At 38.0% G+C, this 25,984-nt stretch overlaps 1 protein-coding gene across 3 annotated transcripts in view; it reads left to right on the forward strand.

Annotated features, from left to right (window-relative positions):
• Positions 1–25,984, forward strand: part of RAB27B (RAB27B, member RAS oncogene family) — a 584,254-nt gene that overhangs the window by 512,440 nt on the left and 45,830 nt on the right. The window contains exon 2 of one of the 3 annotated variants that reach the window (XM_053701126.1): positions 24,367–24,485. The exons of the other annotated variants lie outside the window; for them this stretch is intronic. The gene's annotated coding sequence lies outside the window, so the exon portion shown is untranslated. The remainder of the gene's footprint in view (positions 1–24,366; positions 24,486–25,984) is intronic. 3 annotated transcript variants of the gene reach the window in all.

The raw sequence follows: 25,984 nt of genomic DNA on the forward strand, positions 1-25,984 counted from the left end.
TTCTAAAAAGTTTATAAATGTTGTCCTAAGTTTAGAAATCCCAATGTTTACTCCCTTAACCTTTAAAAGGACCGGGATTTTCAAACTAAAACTTCCCCCAAAAGTATTTTTTTAGCATTTTTTCTATCACTCCATTTAAACAGAAATAGAGACTTTTTTATATTTACTTATCAAAACCCAGTGGTGTATTAAGGTTTTGTGCTGCCCTAGGCACTCAAAACCCTGCTGCCCCCCACCCCCCCCAGAAAAAAAAAGTTTTAGGCCTGCTTTCCCCTTAATATTTTTTTGGGGTCAGTGTGTAAAATGTCTTGGTTTTTTTTAAAAAAACAATTCAAAAGAAAATGGGATAGCAAACACTTGCATACAGGTGGGTTTAATTGCATGCATCTCATACCATTTTCTCCCTGAGAGAAGGGAGAGAAAAGAAGGGGAGGGGAGAAAAGGGAGGGAAATGAAAAATGGGGGGGAGAGAGAGAGAGGGAAAGAGAAAAGTGTGGAGGGAAAGGAGAAAAGGGGGGAGGAAAAGCAGGGAGGTAAAGAAAGGACGTGAAGAAAGGGAGTAAGGGAGGGAGGGAGGAAAGGGAGAAAGGGAGAGAGGAAGGATACACTTGAAAAATCACTGCCCTTTACATGTAACAACATACAGTAATTACAATCATTCAATTAATTTAAACTTTTTAAGTGTCCATTTACTATTTACTCCATGGGTTCATGAATGCAGAGAAAGCTTAGCTATTAGTAGCTAACATACATTAGCGCTGAGAGTTTATGATAGACATCACATGAATGCAGAGAAAGTTCGCTATTAGTAGCTAACATACATTAGCGCTGAGAGTTTTATGATTAGACATCACATGAATGCAGAGAAAGCTAGCTATTAGTAGCTAACATACATTAGCCGCTGAGATTTTGATTAGACATCACATGAATGCAGAGAAAGCTAGCTAATAGTAGCTATTAGCGCTGAGAGTTTATGATTACGACATCCATGAATGCAGAGAAAGCTAGCTATTAGTAGCTAACATACATTAGCACTGAGAGTTTATAAATAGACATCACATGAATGCAGAGAAAGCTAGTTATTAGTAGCTAACATACATTAGCGCTGAGATTTTGATTAGACATCACATGATACAGAGAAAGCTAGCTATTAGTAGCTATTAGCGCTGAGGAGTATATGATTAGACATCACATGAATGCAGAGAAAGCTAGCTATTAGTTGCTAACATACATAGCACTGAGAGTTTATAATTAGACATCACATGAATGCAGAGACAAGCTAGTTATTAGTAGCTAACATACATTATGCGCTGAGAGTTTGATTAGACATCACATGAATGCAGAGAAAGCTAAGCTATTAGTAGTAGCTAACATACATTAGCGCTGAGAGTTTGATTAGACATCACATGAATGCAGAGAAAAGCTAAGCTATTAGTAGCAAACATACATTAGTGCCTGAGAGTTTATGATTAGACATTACATTAATGCAGAGAAAGCAAGCTATTAGTAGCTAAGATACATTAGCACTGAGAGTTTATGATTAGACATCACACTGAATGCAGAGAAAGCTAGCTATTAGTAGCTAACATACATTAGCACTGAGAGTTTATGATTAGACATCACAAGCTGATCTAAGCAGTGTACAGACGCATCAGTCTGTTAGCTACTAAGACCAGCAATAAGCACTGCACTTGCCAAGACCCATCACAGAATGATAATGGGAGGCAGCATATCGGCACAAGGACTCTCTTCCTCCAGCCTCACCTTTTTAAGCATATCCCCGGGCAAGTTTCTCACCAAAAATGCTTCCACTGCAAAAATGCCGGCGGCTCTAAATGAAGCAACGGTTTAAAGGAGCGCTGCCTGTGAAGAGCGACCTTAATCAGCACATGTGCCGTGTCTTCTCTGTAAAAGCCTGCACTTTATTGCTCACTGTACTGTGCGCTGGCTTTTAGACAGAGGTTAGGGCAGATGTGCTGCCCCTCCCAAATCTGCTGCCCTAGACACCGGCCTTGTTGGCCTAAGCCTTAATACGCCCCTGATCAAAACTATATATTTTTTCTTTTAGTAGACAACCCAAAGTATTGATCTAGGCCCATTTTAATATATTTAATGCCACCATTTCACCGCCAAATTAGATCAAATAAACAAAATCATAAAATTTTTCACAAACTAGGTTTCTCACTGAAATTATTTACAAACAGCTTGTGCAATCATGGCACAAATGGTTGTAAATGCTTCTCTGGGATCCCCTTTGTTCAGAAATAGACATATATGGCTTGGACATTGCTTTTTGGGAATAAGAAGACCACTAAATGCTGCTGTGCACCACACTTATATTATGCAAAGCAGTGAAGCGGTTTATTAGGTAGCTTGTAGGGTTAATTTTAGCTTTAGTGTAGAGATCAGCCTCCCACCTGACACATCCCACACCCTGATCCCTCTCAAACAGCTCTCTTTCCAGATCCCTTTCCCACATCGGATCCCACATACGAACCCCCCCTCCTTCCCACTCGCTCTCAGAGTCATACCTCTCATTCAAAAGGAGCTAATAGGAGGAAATTGTGTGTCTTTTCTATGTTGTCTTTAAAGATAAAGACTCCTTTAGATTTGGTAACCCTCTACTTTGTTTACTTTGGTAATCACCTACAAATTAGGGGTCTCTTGTGGGGTGTTAGAGCTACCCTCCCTCAGCCACAACTGCAGTTTAACAGCCTCTACAGGTGATAGTCATTTCACTTGAGGAGTTGCATATCTCATATATTGTGGGGGCTGAGATTGGGCTTTATAAATCCTCTCTAATATATCTACCAATTTGATTTGTACTGCTAACACCAGACTATGTTTCTGCATGTGGGGGGCATTTATGTATATATAATATACAATGCCTTGCAAAAGTATTCACCCCCTGGCATTTTTCGTGTTTGTTGCCTCACAACCTGGAATTAACATGGATTGTTTGAGGATTTGCATAATTTAATTTACAGAACATGCCCACAACTTTGAAGATGTGTTTTTTTTTTTTTTTTATTGTGAAGCAACAACAAATAGGAAAAAATGAACAGAAAAGGTCAATGTGCATAACTATTCACCACCCTAAAGTCAATACTTTGTAGAGCCACCTTTGCAATCACACCTCCAAGTTGCTTTGGATAAGTCTTTATGAGCTTGCCACATCTTACCACTGGGATTTTTGCCCATTTCCTCCTTGCAAAACTGCTACTAGCTCCTTCAAGGTTGGAAGGTTTGCGCTTGTGAACTAGCAATCTTTAAGGTTCTACCACAGATTTTTCTATTGGATCTGAGGTCTGGGCTTTGACTAGGCCATTCCAACACATTTACATGATTCCACTTAAATCACTCAAGTGTTGCTTTAGCAGTGTGTTTGGAGTCATTGTCTTGCTGAAAGGTGAACCTCCGACTTAGCCTCAAATCACGCACAGAGTGGTACAGGTTTTTCTCAAGAATATCCCTGTATTTAGCACCATCCATCTTTCCCTCAACTCTGACCAGTTTCCCAGTCCCGGCTGCTGAAAAACATGATGAAAAACTGATGGTGTTCTTTGGGTGATTTGATGTGTTGGGTTTGCGCCAGACATAGCGTTTTCTTTGATGGACGAAAAGTTACATTTTAATCTCATCAGACCAAAGCACCTTCCTCCATACATTTTGGGAGTCTCCCACATGCCTTTTTGCAAACTAAAAATGTGCCATTTTGTTTTTTGCTGAAAGTAATGGCTTTCTTCTGGCCACTCTGCCATAAAGCCCAACTCTATGGAGCGTACGGCTTATTGTCGTTCTATGTACAGATACTCCAGTCTCTGCTGTGGAACTCTGCAGCTCCTCCAGGGTTACCCTAGGTCTCTGTGCTGCCTCTCTGATTAATGCCCACCTTGCCCGGTCTGTGAGTTTTGGTGGGCGTCCGTCTCTTGGTAGGTTTGTTGTTGTGCCATGTTCTTTCCATTTGGTTATGATAGATTTGAAGGTGCTCCTGGGGATCATCAAAGATTTGGATATTTTTTTATAACCTAACCCTGACTTGTACTTCTCAACAACATTGTCCCTTACTTGTTTGGAGAGTTCCTTGGTCTTCATGACAGTGTTTGGTTAGTGGTGCTTCTTGCTTAGGTTTTGCAGCCTCTGGGGCCTTTCAAAAAAGGTGTGTATATGTAATGACAGATCATGTGACACTTAGATTGCACACAGGTGGATATCATTTCACTAATTATGTGACTTCTGAAGGTAATTGGTTGCACCAGAGCTTTTTATGGACTTCATAACAAAGGGGGTGAATACATACGCACATGCTAATTTTCTGTTTTCTATTTCTAAAAAATAGTTTTATGTATATATTTTTCTCATTTCACTTCACCAACTTAGACTATTGTGATCTGATCCATCACATAAAATTCAGATTAATAAAACATTAAACTTAAGGCTGTAATGTAACAAAATAGGTAAAAAGTCAAGGGGGATGAATACATTTGCAATGCATTGTAGAATGGGGAAAATACTCATATTTGTAATCTTTAGAACAAACTGTTCTTTAAAGGGACAGTCTACTCAAATAAATGTTTTATGATTCAGATAGGGCATGCAATTTTAAGCAAATTTCCAATATACTTGTATCATCAATTTTCCTTTGTTCTTCTTATTATTATTATCAGGTTTTTGTAGAGCGCCAACAGATTCCGCAGTGCTGTAAACATAGTTAATATACAGGATAGCTTTTGCAGGGATCAAGTGGGTAGAGGGCCCTGCCGAGAGTTTCACTGTTGTAGTCGGCTCTTATGAAGGTGATCTGCAAACAGCTGGGCTCATAGGCTTACATTCTAAGGGGTTCAAGGGGAAAGCAATGGAGCTAGGAAAGGTTACTGTTGGTTGTAAGCATCCCTGAATAGTAGAGTTTTTAGTGCTTGAAGCTGTTAAAACTAGGGGAGAGTCTTGTGGAGAGAGGCAGGGAGTTCCACAAGATGGGGGCCAGTCTGGAGAAGGGGAGCAGTGCAGTTGAGAGCTTTGTATGTCAGAGTGAGGATTTTGTGTTTAATCCTAGAGGCAAGAGGAAGCCAGTGAAGGTATTGGCAGAGAGGCGCAGCAGATGAAGATCAACGAGTAAGGAAGATGAGCCTGGCAGAGGCATTCATAATGGATTGTAAAGCAGCTATGTGGCAGCTAGGTAGACCAGAGAGGATAGAGTTGCAGTAGTCGAGGCGGGAAAGGATGAGAGAGTGGATTTAAATCTTAGTTGTATCTTGCGTAAGTAAATGTCTAATTTTAGCAATGTTTTTAAGGTGGAAGTGGCAGGCTTTAGCCAAGGACTGAATGTGAGGAGTGAAGGAAAGATCTGAGTCAAGTGTGACCCCAATACATCGGGCATGCGGGGTAGGAGTAATGATGGAATTATCAACAGTTATAGAAATTTTGGGGGTGGAGACATTGAAAGAAGGGGGAAAAATAAGGAGTTCAGTTTTGAAGAGATTTAGCTTAAGGTAGTGAGAGGACATCCAAGATGAGATATGAGAGAGACATTTAGTGACACGGGTTAGTAAGGAAGGAGGTAGGTCTGGTGCAGAGAGGTAGATTTGGGTGTCATCGGCATACAAATGATATTGAAACCCATGGGACTTTATTAAGGAACCTAATGATGACGTGTAAATTGAAAGGGGACCGAGGACAGAGCCTTGAGGTACCCCAACAGAAAGTGGTAACGGGGCAGTGGATGCTCCGGAGAAGGCTAAACTAAATGTACGGTTACTTAGATAGGAAGAGAACCACGAAAGAGCTGTGTCGCAGATGCCAAAGGATTGGAGGGTTTGGAGCAGAAGAGGGTGGTCAATAGTGTCAAAGGTTGCAGACAGGTCAAGGAGGATAAGCAGAGAGAAGTGGCCTTTGGATTTTGCTGTAAGTAGGTCGTTGCTAACCTTGACAATTGCTGTCTCTGTAGAGTGATGGGGACGAAATGCAGATTGCAGTGGGTCAAGAAGAGAGTTTAATGTAAGGAAGTGGGATAGACATGCATATACTAGCTTTTCTAGGAGCTTTGAGGCAAGAGGGAGTAGGGAAATAGGCCAGTGCATGTTTTAGAGATGAGTGAAATATACCGATACTGAGGGAATGGTTGAAAATGTGTTTGAGTATGGGGGTGAGGGTAGAAGAGAGGGAGGGGATTAGCTGTGAGGGGATGGGGTCAAGAGGACAGGTAGTGAGGTGGGAGGACAATATAAGGTCAGAAACTTCATCCTCAGTTAACAGGGGCAAAAGAGCTGCATTTTTTGATATTTGGGTTTTGGATGATTGTGAGCTTTTGAGGGGGTGGGAGACTGGTAGTATGTTGAGAGTTGATTTCACTTCTGATGGAGTCAATTTTGCTTTTGAAGTGGCTGGCAAAATCTTGAGCTGAGAGAGAGGTTGTATTAGGAGGTGGGGGTGGGCGGAGAAGAGTATTGAATGTGGAGAACAGACGTTTTGGGTTAGAGGAAAGAGTAGAGATGAGATTAGAGAAGTATTGTTGCTTATAGAGATTAAGGGCAGAGTAGTAGGAGTTCAGGATGAATTTGTAGTGAAGAAAGTCAGCTGAACTCCGAGATTTCCTCCAGTGTTGCTCAGCAGTACGGGAACATCTGCGTAGGTACCGTGTCAGAGGAGTATGACAGGGCTGAGGATGAGAGTGTGGTTTTAGAGCTATGGTTGGAGGGGCCAGATTGTCAATGACCGATGTAAGGGTGGAGTTATAGTGGCAGATAGATTGGTTAGGGCAGGAAAAGGAGGTGATGGATGAGAGGAGAGGTTTGAGAGAGCTGGCGAGCTGTTGCAGATCTAGTGACTTAGTGCTTCTGTGAAGTTTGGTGTGAGAAGTAGTGGGAGGGGGAGTTGTAGATAAGGAAGTGATGTTGCAAGTTAGGAGATGGTGGTCAGAGAGAGGAAAAGGGGAGTTTGTTAAATTTGAGATAGTGCATCAATAGGTGAAAATCAGGTCAAGGGAATGACCATCTTTGTGAGTGGGAGAGTCAGTCCATTGTGACAGGCCGGAAGAGGAAGTGAGTTGAAGAAGTTGTTTTGCAGAGGAGGTAGTGGGATTGTCAAGAGGGATGTTAAAGTCTTTGTTCTCTTCGTATTTGTTGAAAACTAAACCTAAATAGACGTATATGTTAATTTCTAATCTCTTGAAGGCTGCCTGCATTTTGACAGTTTTTCACAGATAGACAGTGCTAGTTTCCGTGGGGTTACTTATGAGTTAGCACTGATTGGCTAAAATGGAAGTCTGTCAAAAGAATTTAAATAAGGGGGCTTAGATACAAGGTAATCACAGAGGTAAAATGTATATTAATATAACAGTGTTGGTTATGCAAAACTTGGGAATGGGTAATAAAGGGATTATCTATATTTTTAAACAATGCAAATTCTGGAGTAGACTTTCCCTTTAAGTGAGAATTTAGGCTTTGTAACTCAAGTTGCCTAAGGAAAAAAAAGCATTTTTATTTTACAATGCCTTAAAGGACCACTGTAAGCAAACATTATTACATGATTTTTAATGTTGTTAAACGTTTATAAACAAATTTCAAATAGCAATGTTTTTGCAATTCCCTACATTATTGCTGTAATTCAAATTACAAAATTAATATTTTTCCAAACCCACTCCGTTGCTAATTGTCTAGCTTAGCCAATCCGTTCTGCAAACCGCAGTTTGAAGATGGATGCCGAAATCGCCATTGCGCATGCGCGTTATCCTGAAACGTCATCGTCAATGTCAGTGAATTCCAGACCTGCTGAGACATAGAAGTAGCTCTGTAGCATCTAATGGCAATTGCGGCTTCAGATATAAACAATGCGCATGCGATTTCTTAACACTAATTTGTGCGCATGCGATTCACTAAGTAATGATATGCAAAACCTTAGCAAACGATTGGATATTAGAAACAGACACGTAGGGGCTAGAAAAGAGGGCTGGATTACCTGACGTGTTTGCCGAAAATTAAAAATACGTTTTAAAAGTTTAATATGCTTTGTTTTCATCAAATTTGGGGTTCGTATATCTTCTTGCATATTACTTTATTGAGAAATGTGTTTTTTATTTAAATTGAAAGCATAAAGTTTGTAATCCTTTAAACTTGACCCTCTAAATGTTGAATACCTCTGCAATTTGATTTCAAGATTGTATTTTTTTAAAGTAGAAAATAGCTGTTTTGTTTGGGCAGCAGCACAAGTTACCATGGTGACGTTCCAAGAACAGATCTTGTTTATCATCCCTTTTATTATATTATTGCAGCCAGCAGAATTTAGCATCAGTATAACAACCTCAATATTACAGTTATTGATTTCCAGTAATTTAGACAACTAAATAATTACCTTATGCTGTTTCATTGTTGCAGGGCAGCCCTGTGTTTCCCCAGACTAATCCCCAATGTCCTATAAGAAAAAGAGACAAGGAATGCCTGAGAAATAAAAAGGGATATTAGAGAGAGGATTATTGGGCAATAAACAGTGATGAGGACAAAAGTGAATGAAAGTAACAAGTACAATATAAGTGAATAGATTAAGGAATTAGCTGTAATTAAGGATAAAGCATTAGAGAACAGGGATTAATAAAGAAGAGGAATGCACATTGATAACAAGAATTGATAATGGAAGATAATGTGTTGCACAGAAGAGATGTGGTGTGGGATAAAAACAGGGCACTGTTTGCTGGAGCATTATTAAGTTAGTTACAAATATATCCTTTACATTATTCTGTCATTTGAAATAGCTGATTTTGCCTGTTGCAACCACCACCTTTGCTGAAAGGTTGGTGCTGCAGTATTGGCTATAGAAAAGCTTTGTAAGAAGAGGCAGCAACAGAAATCAACAATAAAACATTAAAATAGTAATACAAGCTTGGTGTCATTTATTGATTATACAGAGTGAGAAATTAAATTCTACAAAATTGTCTCAGACAATATGAAGTCCACTCCACATGTGAGCAGTGGCGGCTGGTGAATTATGATGATGGAGGTGCACTTGGCCCCGCCCCTGACCACATCCGTTTAAACATTGAGTGTTACTGACATTGTTTGTCTGTGTTATTAGGTCTCCCTTTCATGTGTTAATTTGTATTATTGAATAATAAGCCATCATAGCTTTATGTATAGAGACTCTACTGCAGAGGTGGATATACGGTTTAATGTTAGAAATAAACAACTTTTACCAAACCTATTACTTTTATTCTGCAGAACAGCAATCCCCTATGTGTTAACAAAAACAGCACAACCATAACGTCATTTGGATTTCAAGCAGCAGTAGGTCTGTATATTATAAACAATGCACAAAAAAAGCACAACCATAATGTAATTTTAATTTCAAGCAGCAGTGGCTCTGCATATTATAAACGATGCATCATGCATGCAAGGACTCTGACTCACCATGTCTGCTCTCTGTCAAGTGCTGCATCATGAATCTGCATTACAACAGCGCTAAAAGGCCCGACCACTGCTTAGAACTCACATGTCACTCAATCTGAGGTTCTAAGTGTAGCGCGGGAGGAGCCGCAGCGTCATCACGTGATTGTAGTGATGACTGTTAGCACCACATCTCGGCTCACTCACACCGTCTATCGCACAGGCTGAACTGTGCAATTAAGACAGTATAGGGATGGGTTGGGAGGTGGAGCAGGTTGCAGGCAAATCTAGTGAGAGCACTATAATGTCAGGCATTAGGCTAACCGCACGGGTGGTTAAATAAAAAATAAAAAAAAAGATACAAAGACTTTGGCTTTTAATTTTTTGGGGCTAGAAATTAAATATAATTTTTCCAATAGGGGGCTATTGGAAAAATTATATTTTATTCCAAGTTTTTCTTTTTTTCCTTCATTTGGGCTGGGGGTTCATGTGTGGCTGTGAACATATGGAGGAGCCTCCACTGCATGTGAGTAAATATTGTTTGTCATAACATAACCTTAAGATATAGATCCGCTGTAATCTCTATCAAACATTCTTGGCGGTTCGTTTAGTTCCCGACAAAAAAAAGAAAGAAACAAAATACACATGTTTAAGAAGGCGATTTGTATTATGCAATTGATATGTATCTGTCTCGTATAAAGTGCATATGTCATAATATGAGTGCATCGATTGAAGGTTAAGGGGACACTAAACCCAAAATTTGTCTTTCATGATTCAGATAGAAGTAAATTGGAATGTTGTTTAAAATTGTATTCTCTATTATATAATGTGCTCCTTCTTTAGATATCCTTTGTTGAAGCAATGCACATGGGTGAGCCAATCACATGAGGCATCTATGTGCAGCCACCAATCAGAAGCTACTAAGCCTATCTAGAAATCCTTTTCAGCAAAGGATATCATGTGAATGAATCAAATTAGATAATAGAAGTAAATTAGAAAGTTGTTTAAAATTGCATGATCTTTCTATTTTGGGAAAGAAAAAAAAAATTGGGTTTTATGTCCCTTTAAATAGATGGATTTATTATTCTGTGCAACAAAGTCAAAGAACAGCAATGCACTACTTGGCCAAAGCTATATGATTGCAGCCACCAATCACCAGCTAGCTCACAGAAGTGCATTTCTTCTCCTAAGCATACTCAGGTATGCTTTCATCAAAGGATACCAAGAGAATAAAGCACATTATACAACAGAACTAAATTGAAAAACATTGCCTTCTCTATGGTCTGATTATATGTTTGTGCTGACAAACAATTCCTGTGAGATTTCAACAACTACATAAATTAGCACAAATATTCTGCAGTGCCCTGCCATTTCAATTATAACTGAATCCTTTCCATGGGGTGTTTTCTAATTTCTTCCCTTTTGGTTTATTCCCATTATATTGTGTTGTGTCCATGATATAGTTCTTCAGAGAATGTTCTTTGCCTGGCCAGCAATCAACACAAAGGCTTATTTTTATTGCACATATTTATAGTATTAAAGTAATATTTTTAATATTAAGAATAGCTCTCTAATAAAAGCTTGTTAAAATATTTGTCACAGGTGTGTTCTATAGTTTTATTATTAATAATAAAGTGGTATGAACTTGTTTCCGTGTATAAATTGACAATAGAGACAAATTAAGTTTTGTTTTTTATACTTTGAATCTAAGACATTGCTGTTATTAAGTAAACAATTATTAACATGAAATGCGTTGGCTATTGTTACCAGTTGTTTGTAGAGAACAATGTGGTTTGCAGCAGAAAAACCAGTCAAGGGACATTACATACAGATAATGTCTAAAACTCGCACTATCATATTCCCAAGTCTAAAGTTAAAGGGACAGTTAAGTCAAAATTAAACTTTCATAATTCAGATAGGGCATGCAATTTTAAACAAATTTCCAACTTACTTTTATAATCAAATTGTCTCTGTTCTCTTGGTATTCTTTGATGAAAGCTTAACCTAGGTTGTCAAATATGCTTATTTCTAAGCCCTTGAAGGCCACCTCTCAGTGCATTTTGACAGTTTTTCACATGTAGATAACATTGTGCTCACTGCTGTGGAGTTATTAATGAGTCAGCAAAGATGGGCTAAAATGCAAGTATGTCAAAATAACTGAGATAAGGGAGCAGTCTGCAGAGGCTTAGATACAAGGTGAGAGCAGAGGTAAAAAGCATGTTAAAGGGACAGTCTACTCCAGAATTTTTATTGTTTAAAAAGATAATCTTTATTACCCATTCCCCAGTTTTGCATAACCAAAACGGTTATATTAATTGATTACCTTGTATCCATGCTTCTGCTTACTGCCCCCTTATTTTAGTTCTTTTGACAGACTTGCATTTTAGCCAGTCAGTGCTGACTCATAAGGTATTCCACGTGCATGAGGACAATGCTATCCATATGGCACACGTGAACTTAATGCTTGCTAGCTGTGGAAAAACTGTCAAAATGCTCTGAGATAAGAGGCAGCCTTAAAGGGCTTAGAAATTAGCATATGAGCTTACCTAGGTTTAGCTTTCAACAAAGAATACCAAGAGAACAAAGAAAATTTGATGATAAAAGTAAATTGGAAAGTTATATAAAATGGCATGCTTACCTGAATCATGAAAGTTTAATTTTCATTTGACTGTCCCTATAATATAACTGTTGGTTATGCAAAACTGGGGAATGGATAATAAAGGGTTATCTATCTTTTTAAACAATAACAATTTTCAAGTAGACTGCCCCTTTAAGGGTCTCCTCAATACTGAGAAGTTCCTTCAGATACTTTTCCAACCATCATGCAATAACATCAGGGAGGCATATGGTTGGCCTCAAATGTATTCTGCAGCATGACAACGACCCCCAGACATCCCAACCTGCAAAAACTAATTTCCGGGAGGTACCCCCCCCCCCCCCACAAAAAAAAAGAGGGATGAAATAAACTACTGGCAGTATTTTTTTTCATCCTTCTCTAACTACACACAAACATTTAACCGGCCGCCTGCCTTGACTGTTAATATTATTTATTGTGCATTTGAGTTATATTTAACTTGGTTTAATAATTCTCTTAAATGATCACATCACTTTAAATGCCTTTTCAAGATACTTGGCAGATATATCATGTCGTTACTTACTTCAATCCTCGGTGTAGTAAGTATGACTAGCTGTACCGGGTGGTTACCACAGCAACACAGGAAGTGGAACAGTGAATGCAATGAATGAAGCAGCCAGCAGCCAATCATGAAAACTTAACTAGAACGGAAATGCGATCGCACAGTGAGAGACCAAACAACCTTTAGTTACTGCCTAGTAACAGAGCGTGCATAACGATTTGTTTTGTGTTGTCATCACATAAAAAATCGTTATGCATGCTCTGTTACTAGCTGAAGAAATAATATTACCATATGGGTTAGCTGCCTTCCAGGATAGTCCAATTGATTTGCGGGTGTCAGGGAGCAGCTATTTGAATGCAGGAGACTCCCGGAGCTTCCGGAAGACTTGAGATGTCTGGACCCCAAACATAAAGCCAAAGTCATTAAGAACTATCTCTAGCATAAAGAAGAACAAGGAGACCTGGAAAGTGATGGTATGGCCCTCACAGAGCCCTGATCTAAACATCACCAAGTCTGTCTGGCATTACATGAAGAGACAGAAGCTGCCTAAATCCACAGAAGAACTGTGGTAAATTTCTCCAAGATGTTTGGAAAAACCTACCGAGTTCCTTAAAAAAAATTCTGTGAAAGTGTGCCAAGAATAATTTATGCTGTTTTGAAGGCAAAAGGTGGTCACGCCAAATATTGATTTGATTTAGTTTTTTCTCTTATTCGCTTACACCTGACTAAAATAGCTACACACTCAGTTTTATATATATATATATATATATATATATATATATATATATATATATATATATATATATATATAACATCACACAATTAAAACTAATATTAGTGGATTGTTGGACTTGTATATGTATTTTTAAGGTTTCATTAGCTGTTTTAGTGTCTATAAAACAATTGGAGCTGCCATGTTGTAACTTAGGTTACCTTCTCTGCTGTGGCCAATTAGGGACAGTTATAAATAGGTCACTAGAGTGTGCAGCCAATGGCTGTGTGGAATATAACAGTGTTCTGCACTTCCATTTCTAACAGGAACTGAAAAGCTCACAATTTCAGAATGGAATTACCGGAAAAGGGGGGAAAATAAATAACAAAAGTATTTTTTCTATATACGATTTATCATTTTATATTACCATCTCAAAGTGTTGAATGACCCTTTAATTTCTCCCAGCATTTACCCTTTCTGTGCACTGTAGTTGGCACTTGGCAGTACTAGCTGTCTCACTAGCATTTACTTTATTTGTTACAATACTGTTTGTGTTATATTGTAACATAATAATTTGCTTTATATATAGCACAGCAAGGGGCTCTGTCAAACATATACTAAGAGCTTATTTAATGTAATTCAGAACCGTGGTTCGAAAGCCTCTCAGAACTTCAGTAAATTATATGAGGATTTTTTTAATATAAGATGCCTACACTGTATCTCTGATAACTTCTAAGAATGACAAGCTTTTAAGAACAGCTATCTCTGTTATGATGAGTCATTCAGTATTCTCTAATGCGTAGAGCGTTTAGGGTTTTATAGCACTTCATGTGAGATTTCACGTAATTTATTCTCATTAAAGAAATATCCCTATAGATGACATATTTTAATGACTCATTAAACAACTGCCTAGTTATACATCTTCCAGGTCTCATTTAGAATTGAAGATTGATTTTTAAACATAAAAAGATGAGGATAAAAATAAATAAATTACAAAGTACTGCAAAACACAAAATATAATGCCCAAAAATTTTCTTTAATGAATCTGCTAGAGAATACAATTTTAAACAACTTTCTAATTTAATTCTATTATCTAATTTGTTTCATTCTCTCGGTATGCTTTGTTGAATGAGCAGCAATGCACTACTGGTTGCTGATTGAACACATGGGTGAGCCAATGACAATCGGTATATATATGCAGCCACCAATCAGCAGCTAGAACCTAGGTTCTTTGCTGCTCCTGAGCTTGCAAAGATAAACCTTTCAGCAAAGGATAACAAGAGAAGTAAACAAATTAAATAATAGAAGTAAATTAGAAAGTTGTTTAAAATTGTATGCTCTATCTTAATCACGAAAGTTCATTTTTGGGTTTCATGTCCCTTTAAGCTTTGTGATTATGATTGCTAAGTGTCCAGTATTTGACTGAATATTTCAGCTGACTATCTAGTAAAATTTAAAAACAAAAACAAAAAATGGCCACCTTTGTGTTCGGCGGTCTGATGGGAACAGATCTCCGAGAGGGACTACACAGCTCTGGTCAAAATTAAACTTTCATGATTCAAATAGACCATGCAATTTTAAACAACTTTCCAATTTACCTTTATCATCAAATTTGCTTTGTTCTCTTGTTATTCTTTGTTGAAAGCTGAACCTAGGTAGGCTCATATGCTAATTTCTAAGCCCTTGATAACTTTCTCTTATTTTATTAGCTTCACAGCTATACAGTGCTAGTTCGTGTGCGACATATAGATAACATTGTGCTCACTCCCATGTGATTTTGTAAACACTAAATGGCTGAAATGCAAGTTTTTAAAAGGAATGAGATGAGGAGACAGTCTGCAGAGGCTTAGATACAAGGTAATCACAGAGGTAAAAAGTATATTAATATAACTGAGATAAGGAGCAGTCTGCAGAGGCTTAGATACAAGGTAATCACAGAGGTAAAAAGTATATAATGTGTTGGTTATGCAAAACTGGGGAATGTGTAATAAAGGGCTTATCTATTTTTTTAAACAATATTTATTTTTTTAAGTAGACTGTACTTTTAATTAGTGTGTGTGGAATATTTGTGAGATAAAATCTAAATAATTTTTGTATTACTGACCTCCGATTAACTATAGGCCTGATTAGTTTCTGGGCTCTTAAAGTGATAGTAAACACCAAAAATGTTATTGTTTAAAAATATAGATAATCCCTTTATTTACAATTCCCCAGTTCTGCATCACCAACACTGTTATAGAGATATAGTTTTTACCTCTGTAATTACCTTGTATCTAAGCTTCCTCCTTATCTCAGATCTTTTGACAGATTTGCATTTCAAGCAATTTGTGCTGACTCTTACATAACTCCACGTGCGTGAGCACGATGTTATTTATATGAAACACCTGAACTAAAGCCCTCTAGCTGTGAAAAACTGTCAAATGCATTCAAATAGGAGGCGGCCTTCAAGGACTTAGAAATTAGCATATGAGCCTACCTAGGTTTAGCTTTCAACTAAGAATACCAAAAGAACAAAGCAAATTTGATGATAAAAGTAAATTAGAAAGTTGTTTAAAATTGCATGCCCTATCTGTATCGTGCAAGTTTAATTTGGACTTTACTATCCCTTTAATATTCTGTAAGAAATTTCACTAGTACGTACCATGAAGCCCCTATTGGAATTCTCTCTGAATATCTTGAAAACAGTGCGTCTCACAAAGGGCTGTTCCCTTCGTATAAGTATGCATAGGGTAGGCAAACATTGCAATAGGGCTCACAAAAATTGTAATTTCAAATGTTAAGAAATTAATAATAAAAATAATGAAATCAAATAATTCTGCAAACATCGTATTTTGTGCTAAAAATTAAATTAATATTGAAATTACGCAGGAAAAAATGTATTTGATTCACATAGTAAATAAAGTAATAAAAATACGCTGCACAAAACGCCATGAAATTCATACTTGAACATATTGTTGTATTGTAAAATAAGTTTCCCTTTCTCTGCTAGTAAGCTGAAAAGAGAAATGTCATCTATGGCCTTTGATGACATTTCTCTGTTGGGTGTGGTGCATTTTCTACTTGCAGATCTTGCTTTTTATCTTGCAAACTGAAAAGTGGTGATATTGTGTCAAAATACTCTTACCCATTACCCTCACTGTATATGAATATGGAGGCCTTGTGAGATACCGTATGCTGAAAGCAGAGTAATCTGATTTGTATTGGCTGCAGGAATTCATTTTGAAATTGCGCACCCTTATTCCTGCTAATTTCAGTAAAGGGCTAGATTACGATTAGAGAGATATTTAGCGTTCCTGCTTGCGCATTAACTTCGCTAGACGGAGGCTTTTGCACACGGCTGGTTGTGCTTGTATTACATGTTGAAAGTAAAAAGTTTGCACATGAGTGCAAACCCGAATGCGAACAAAAAAATATTGTGAACACGTTAAAGGGACACTAAACCCAAATTTTTTCTTTTGTGATTTAGATAGAGCATGCAATTTTAAGCAACTTTCTAATTTACTTCTATTATCAAATGTTCTTCATTCTCTTGATTTCTTTATTTGAAAAGCTAGAATATAAGTTTAGATGCCGGCCCACTTTTGGTGAACAACCTGGATTGTTCTTGCTGATTGGTGGATAAATTCACCCACCAATAAACTAGTGCTGTCCAGGGTCTAAATCAAAAATTGTCTGGCACCTTAGCTTAGATGCCTTCTTTATCAAATAAAGATAGCAAAAGAACGAAGAAAAATTGATAATAGGAATAAATTAGAAAGTTGCTTAAAATTGCATGCTCTATTTGAATCAAGGAATAAAAAATTTGGGTTCAGTGTCCCTTTTTTAACTTCTTCTCCCGTAGAAGTCAATGGAACGCGAAAACACACATGCTCGCTTGCTAACCCGACTGCGTATAGTCAAGGGCATTACACCCAACATGAGTTATTAATATTTCAAATTACAATGTTGTTCACATAGTAGAATATGTTCTATTTATACTTAAATACATATTTCTATATATCTGGTATATATATATATATATATATATATATATATATATATATATATATATATATATCAATTAGCCGGTAGCCCAGCACTGCAACCAATGTGTTGTAGCAAGAACCTGGGTGCAATCCTCAAAAATGTGTATATAAATCCTTGATACCAAGAAGGGCACTCACAGGTATTTTTAATTCATCAACTGCTTGATTTTATTCTGAAAACATCAGATATTCAGTTTTTAAAGGATATGGTCGACATTTCGGCCCCTGATTGGGCCTTCTTCAAGACAAGTAATATCTATAAGAAAGCACAAAAAGAAACATGCAGAGTACATAATATGCGAAAACATACAACAAAGACACTCTTCACCACATGCACAACTTTTATAGTTAAAAAAAATATATGTATACAGTAAACTGAGATTCATCCAACTGAGAGAATTTGCAATTACAGCCAGAAAGACACAAGTATCATATGGACTGAACTCCAGATATGCTAAGGCACTATCGTGTGCGCACCCATCTTCTTGGGATCTGCTTACGGGGTCCATACATTTAATTGTATTGCACTAGGAGTCGCCCTCTTCTTCCTTTTCCATTTTCCAGATATGCTAAGGCGCAACTCATAATACAACTGAACCGGAAACAATATTGACAATTATATACTGTATCGCAAGAGGGGACCTATTCAAACCCTGTAGTCACATAGTGCTAAACCAAAAAGAAGAAACCATGTAGCATCGTGTAACCACCACAGATGCACACGCTATAGGGCTGTAAATACAACCAGAACGAATCCAATACTATGAGCTCACTTATACCGTTATAAATACCACCTGTAGGACCCAGAATGCTGCAGTGGGTTAATAAAGCATCAGAGCAAGTGTACACTACTGCTTAGGCCACTCACAAAATCATGACCTGATCAGGGGATTACAAGCACTCCCTGCAGAAACTGTTAACCATATGGCAGTTCCAACCCCTAGTTATAAGGAGACTACTGGCGTCTACAAACACCAACAAAACTATTAAATCACTAAGGAGGCAAACATGACCCGCTAACTACCGATGTCTTCAGCAACGTCATTATATACACATATAACCAGCTAAACAGACTCACATGATCAGGCTCCCTGTCTTATCACAAGTACCAGTAAATGGAAAACTAACTAACAAAAATACAAACCTACGAAAGAAAAATGTGACTCCAAAGATAGTCTACTCTCTAACATGTCCGGGCATACCCAAAACACACATAAGCAAAAAAAAATGTATAAAAATAATGCGCGATATCTAATGCGTTAGCAATGCTTACCATAACTCAGCAATTCAGCCGTGCTCCCGAAAAGACAAGCCAGAATAGCAATAGTCAAAACTAGCATCTCCCCCCTCCCTAAGTAGCGTCTCTCTCATGATTGGGAGACAAGCGCCAGCTGGCTGCAGACGAGAGGCATAATCCCCACCCACAGAGACAGGTATACGGAACCGGTGTGCACTCATAATGCGCTTACAGTGAGAACACCGATAGAATATATACAACAATAACCTTCCACGCGTCATAAAAACATAAACTCTATTCACAAAAGTGCTGCAGTTCAGCGCAGAGACTGAAGTATACAGACAAACGGATCAAGCCCTGCAATAAGGACAATGCAAATTAAGACCAACAAGAAACCACAACAATATCATTCAAAAACCAGTGAACCCATACTGAGCTCATGTAACAAGAAACATAGTGTCCAAACCACCAGATTATCAGAAGTTTTAGACATCCGGAACAACAGGCAGTGAGAAACCAATCACCTAGCTACGATTCTTACCTATTATCAGCAAAGTAGCCAAACACTCAAAATATATAGCCATACCAGCGAAAAGTCACAAATATAAGTGCCATCCATAAATGGCATAGAGGAACCGCAGCAGACCTTAGTGCAAAAACTAGGCAGCCATACCACAGTCAGCCCACAGGTAAACTAATAAACGATCCGACCATCAAGATCAAAATCCAAGCCAGCACAAACACTCAGCCGAATAAAGACCAGGATAACCAGACAGGAAGAAACTATGACATTATAGGGTACCACAGCCCCAGGAGCTCAAACTAACATCAGCCAAAAAAGTCTACAGTAGACCTAGTCGAGCCATCTCACAGCTCTGACCATACCACCTCACAATGAAGACAGTACAGATGGATCACAAGGAATATAACAGACCCACACAAAAAAAAAAAAATTTATAATCAAGGTGCACATTTAGGCCATTAGGCACAAGTGTATTAAGTCTGAAGATCCAGCGTGTTTAACATCGAAGCAACTCTGTGTCCCTGTCTCCACCTCTCTTGAGAGGGGCCACTCTATCGATAAGCATTTCTCTCAGGGATGATATAGGATGTTTCAGTTCCAAAAAGTGCCTGGCAACCGGCTGGTCCGATTGACCCTCTTTGAAAGCTGCCCGAATGGCACTCTTCTGGTTAGCTAGTCTCTCACGGAAAGATGTGCTGGTCTTGCCCACATAGAATTGACCACATGGACAGGAGAAGAAATACTGTGATGTACATGTAAGTCGGTGTCTGATCCAGTATGTTTTTGTTGAATTCGGATTGTGGAATTTCTGGCCAGTCAGCAGGGTACTACAAGTCACACAGCTGACACATTTGTAGCAGCTATTTTTGGTCTTGGCTAGTCACGTTTTTTTCACTTTGCCATGGATCCGTTTTCATTAGTAGTGACTTTAGACTACATCCACTCTTATAAACCACTCTGGGTGGTGGCATATCCTTGAACGGTAAAGACCGGTCATCTCTGATCAAGTGCCAATTTCTCCTGAGGACCTCACCAACTTTTTTAGTAACTGGAGTATATTTAGTGATGAAATTGATAGTTGGATTGTTCTGTTCCTTGCTATCCTTATGTCTCCTCTGTAGTAAAACTGATTGATCAAGGTGCATCAGTTCACTCAATATGTTGTTAATCATATTTAGGCCGTAGCCCCTTTCTAGGAACTTATTTTTCATCTCGTTCAACTGTGTCTGTTTAAGGTTGGGGTCTGAATTGTTCCAAATGACCTCAGGAACTGTGACTTTGTGATACCTTTCTTTAATTGTGTTGGGTGGAAACTGCTATATTGTAGCAAGGTGTTATGGTCTGTGGGTTTAGACTAAAGAGTAGTTTTCAACATGGGTGAGTTCATGTTGGTTGCCTCCTAGACCATGAAGAGATCGTCAATGTACCTGCGGTACAATAGAACATTGGGATTCTTGTTGATGTTGTGAAGATGTATTGGCCCTCGAACCATGCCATAAATAGGTTGGCATACAAAGGGGCTAAGCTTGACCCCATGGCTGTGCCTACCATCTGGAGCAATGCTTATCGATAGAGTGGCCCCCCTCAAGTGAGGTGGACACAGAGTTGCTTCGATGTGAAACACTCTGGATCTTCAGACTGAATACACTTGAATACACCTGATGGCCTAAATGTGCACAATGATTATTCTCTTTTTTTATTGATTTTGTTTTTTTCTATGTGGGTCTGTTATATTCCTTGTGATTTATCTGCACTGTCTTCACTGTGAGGTGGTTTCTATTCAAAGTATGGTCAGAGCTGTGAGATGGCTTGACTAGGTCTACTGTAGACTTTTGTGGCTGATGTTTTAGTTTGAGCTCCTGGGGCTGTGTGTACCCTATAACGTTGTATCTTTTTCCTGTCTGACTATCCTGGTCTTTTATTCGGACTGAGCGTTTGTGCTGGCTTGGATTTTGATTCTTGACGGACGGATCCATTTATTAGTTTACCTGGTGGGTTGACTGTGGTATAGTTGCCTAGTTTTTTGCCCTACTAAGGTTGCTGTAGGTTCCTCTATGCCATTTATGGATGGCACTTATATTCTGTGACTTTTCACTGGTATTGCTATATATTTTTGAGCGTTGGCTACTTGGCTGATAATAAAGGTAAGAATCGTAGCTAGGTGATTGGTTTCTCACTGCCGGTTGTTCACGGGATGTCTGAAACTTCTGATAAAACTGGTGGTTTGGATACGTGTGTTTCCTGTTACATGAGCTCAGTATGGGTTCACTGTTTTTTTTATGATATTGTTGTGGTTCCTTGTTGGTTTTAATTTGCATTCTCCTTGTTGCAGGGCTCGATCCGTTTGTCTGTATTGAATTGCAGCACTTTTGTGAATAGAGTTTGTTTTTATGACGCGGTGAAAGGTTAATGTTGTATATACTCTATCGGTGTTCTCACTGTAAGCGCATTATGCGCGCACACCGGTTCCGTATACCTGTCTCTGTGGGCGGGGACTATGCCTCTCGTCTACAGTCAGCTGGCACTTGTCTCCTAATCATGAGAGAGACGCTACTTAGGGAGGGGGCAGATTGCTAGTTCTGACTATTGCTATTCTGGCTTGTCTTTTCCGGAGCACGGCCTGAATTGCTGAGTTATGGTAAGCATTCCTAATGCATTAGATATCACGCATTATTTTTATCATTTTTTTTTGTTTTGTTTTGTTGGCTCTTGTGTGTGTTGGATATGATCGGACATGGTACGGTGAGTGGAGATTAGACTATCTCTTTGGAGTCACATTTTTCTTTCGTAGGTTTGTATTTTTGTTAGACACTTTTCTGCAGGGGAGCTGTTTTGAATCGTGCTTGTAATCCCCTGATCAGGTCATGATTTCGTGAGTGGCCTGAGCAGTAGTGTACACTTAAAGACAAAAAGGGGTTTGTGTATATCAAACTGTTTACTGAAAACAGAATTGCCAACCTCAATAGTTGCAAAATCTCACAAATATGCAACAGGTATTGGACAAAGAGGAAGAGTGTTAGAGGTGGTGCCTACGGCTATCTGTTTAAATAATAAGTGACCTAATTTTAGTGTATACAAATTATCACCAAAAAAATCCTAATTTTTTTTTTAAAAATAGTTTGTTGCAGTCTGTGACTGCAAGCCTTTGTCAAGTCATAGAGCCGAAATGCGTAGAAGAGAACCAGCTCCAGCTCATAACTCTAAACTTACTGGCCAGTTAGCGTGAGCATCAGCACTCCCAAGACCGCCCTATTGTGAGCAACGAACGCTATAGTAGCAGAACACTCACATTAGGCGATAGGAGACTCACTTAACCCTGATTACCTTTGAGAGGTGAGATTTGAATTCACAACAAACAAGAAGACAAGCATAAGGATTGGTTGCTGAGAAATTCAGCCACATCCGGTAAGAGTCTAAGGACGCCGCTACTACCTGAGCGAGCCCGGTCAAGCAGGGTAAGAAAATTTGAGCCACCTTATTATATACACATCCTGCGGATATACAAGGGGAAAGAACACTTTGATCAGAAGGAACATTCGAAAGTTTTGTTTTTACCTGAATTAAAGCCCCAGTTTAAGCTACCGAGCAGAGAGAATTCCAACTCTGAAAGAGTCAATAAGTTTCACTAGTCAATAGTTGCACAGTTCAAAGGGATAACCATTTAAAAGACGTTTTATACTTCGTCGTTTAGTCGTATTATTATAAGCTCTGATAGTATTGCCAATAAAGTGCACAGTGTAACTATTTGACCAATAACCATAAATCAAGGCGCACATTGTATCTTTACAAACATTATTTGCCACCTAATAACACGAGGAATACAACCAATGTGAGATTTTAATTGAGACTTTTAAAATTAGACGTATTTTTTCATAATTTTTCTAAATTTTTCAGCTGCAACTTTTTTTAAAACTTTTTTTAGAGCCGTTTTGTGTCAAATTATACTTTTTAAATTTTAATATTGTATTTTAAACGGAAGTATATATACATTTTCCCAATACTGTTATTCACAATACTGTTACAGATCGGTGTATGATTTTTGCATTTTTATTTTAGATTCTTTATACTTATGTATATTTTTTCGTATATGATGTATTTATATGTTCATTTCTAATCGGGTATCTGATAACTACCAGTGAACAGTGTTCATTGCTGTGTTTATTAAATTAAATTGTATTTCTCTATTATATAGAACACAACGAGTTTGATTTGTAAACATCTAAAATTTTATTGTTTTAATTTTTTTTTAGGATTTTTTGGTGATAATTTGTTAAGACACTAAAATTTGGTCACTTATTATTTAAACAGATAGCTGTAGGCACCCGTGGCCGGACTTTTAGCCGATTGACACTTGGCCGATGGACACTTGGCCGACGGACATTTGGCCGACGGACATTTGGCCGAAACACAAGTGGCTGTCACATAACAGTCCGGCACGAGGATAGATAGATTTGATAGATAGATAGATACATAGATTAGATAGATAGATCAATAGATGCAATAGATACATTTGATAGATACGATAGATAGATAGATTTGATAGATAGATTTGATCGATAGATAGTTTCCCAGACAGAGAATTACAAAACATGCGGCCTGGGACCCATGGTAAGGTTCCCAGAGGCAGTTGCGGCGCCCGAGGCTCTGATTAGAACAGAGCACTCTGGAACGTATCTGCCCTCGGCCGAAATCGGAACATTCTTTAGCTTTCTGTCTGTCAGCCAAATGTCCGTCTGCCAAATGTCCGTCTGCCAAATGTCCGTCTGCCAAATGTCCGTCTGCCAAATGTCTTTCTGCATTTTGTCAGAGCACCGTAGGCACCACCTCTAACACTCTTATTCAGTAGTGTACACTTGCTCTGATGCGTTATTAACCCACTGCAGCAGTCTGGGTACTAGAGGTGGTATTCATAGTGGTATGAGTGAGCTCATAGTATTGGATTAGTTCTGGGTGTATTTACAGCCCTATAGCTTGTGCATCTGTGGTGGTTACACAATGCTATATGGTTCTTCTTTTGGGTTTAGCACTATGTGCCTACAGGGTTTGAATAGGTCCCCTCTTGCGATACAGTATGTAATCGTCCATATTGTTTCTGGTTCAGTTGTATTATGAGTTGCGCCTTAGCATATCTGGAGTTCAGTCCATATGATACTTTGTGTCTTTCTGGCTGTAATTGCAAACTCTCTCAGTTGGATGAATCTCAGTTTATTGTGTATATATATATATATATATATATATATATATATATATATATATTTTTTTTTTTTAACTATAAAAGTTGTGCGTGTGGTGAAGAGTGTCTTTGTTGTATGTTTTCACATATTATGTACTCTACATGTTTCTTTTTGTGTTTTCTTATAGATATTACTTGTCATGAAGAAGGCCCAATCAGGGGCCGAAACATTGACCATGACCATTTAAAAATTGAATCTCTGATGTATTCAGAATAAAATCAAGCAGTTGATGAATTAAAAATACCTGTGAGTATGTATGTATGTATGTATGTATGTGTACATATATATATATATATATATATATATATATATATATATATATATATATATGTTTATATATATACACATATATATATATATGTGTTTATATATATATATATATATATATATATATCCCTATAGATATATAGAGTTTGATACTGTTGATGTAGAATATATATCTGATATAAAGAAATATAAATGTAATAATAAAAAGTACATTATTTTCTATATGAAAATATAGGTAAGTAAAATATGCACTTTGGGCATCAGGTTTCGCGATTTCGATAGGAACTGTAAATATGTACAGTGAATATACAGTAAAACACAAAAATACATATAAATATATATGTACACATATATACATATTTAGACATGTATATGTCTGTATCTCTATGTTAAAGCCCTTTGTGGGTTTTTTCTTTCTAACACCTGCAACCTCATATCTTTGAGTAACTTTTTTATGCAATATTTTTAAAAAAAATGTTTTATTAGACAGTGTTATTATGAGTGTAACTGTATTTTTCAATGGTTTTTGTGACACTTTTTTGACATTCTGAAGTCGCACTAACTCGATGCATGTTAAATTTGATTGCGCTCAAGCAATCGCGTTTACTTTCAACATGTAATACACGCGCTACTTCCAAAGCGCTGCAAAGAGCCATGATATACCCCTTTATTGTTTGCACGCAACAGTTAGCGAGCCACATGCAATCTAACCCTAAACATGTACATTTCCAGCATGCTGCAATAGTTTCTATATGAGACACAGCCCCTATTGTTTAGAGAGTACCCTGTAAATATCAGTGAGGTTTTTCATGTCTGATCTGGTGAATATTAGATAAATCCATTAAAGTATTAAGCACATTGGTAAAGTCACATTCAGGAGCATTTTGTGTTATTGCTCCTTTACGTCCCTTTAACTGAAGTATAATCTTGTTTGTGTAGTGCACTGTCTGCTGGAAGGCAGACCGTGCACTATATTCAGGCTATGAAGGATAGTCCCTGTCTCAGCTATGCCTTTGTGGTCACTCTCTCTTCATCTTCACTTGACTTATAATATAAGATGTTTAATTATGCATGTTACAAAAGCACTTTGTACTATACTTTTATTATTTATTTTAAGTCTCTTTTTCTGTAATTTAACTCTGAAAAGTGTGTGGTTTTCGAGTGTGAGAATTGGAGACACCTATTTAGGTGCAGGACACCCTCTTGTACAGTAACCCGTAACTGATTTCTAGCACCTTCACACTGAGGAGCAGGGAGTTGGTAGACGCGCATTCCGCTTAATGAAAGGCTGCAGCTGTGAAGTTCTCACGGATGGAAACAATAACATCACTTATCATAACTAAAATGCAAATAGCGTGTTTTTATTTCCCCATGCATTCCTGTTTAGTCTGCATTGTTTATTAGTATTAACCTGCTGCTTCATTCTGCTGTCAGAAGGCTGGTAACATTGTATGCGCTCTCTCTTATTAGTGGTGAAT

The sequence above is a fragment of the Bombina bombina genome, chromosome 2, assembly GCF_027579735.1.
Source record: "Bombina bombina isolate aBomBom1 chromosome 2, aBomBom1.pri, whole genome shotgun sequence".
In the NCBI taxonomy this organism is placed as follows: Eukaryota; Metazoa; Chordata; class Amphibia; order Anura; family Bombinatoridae; genus Bombina; species Bombina bombina.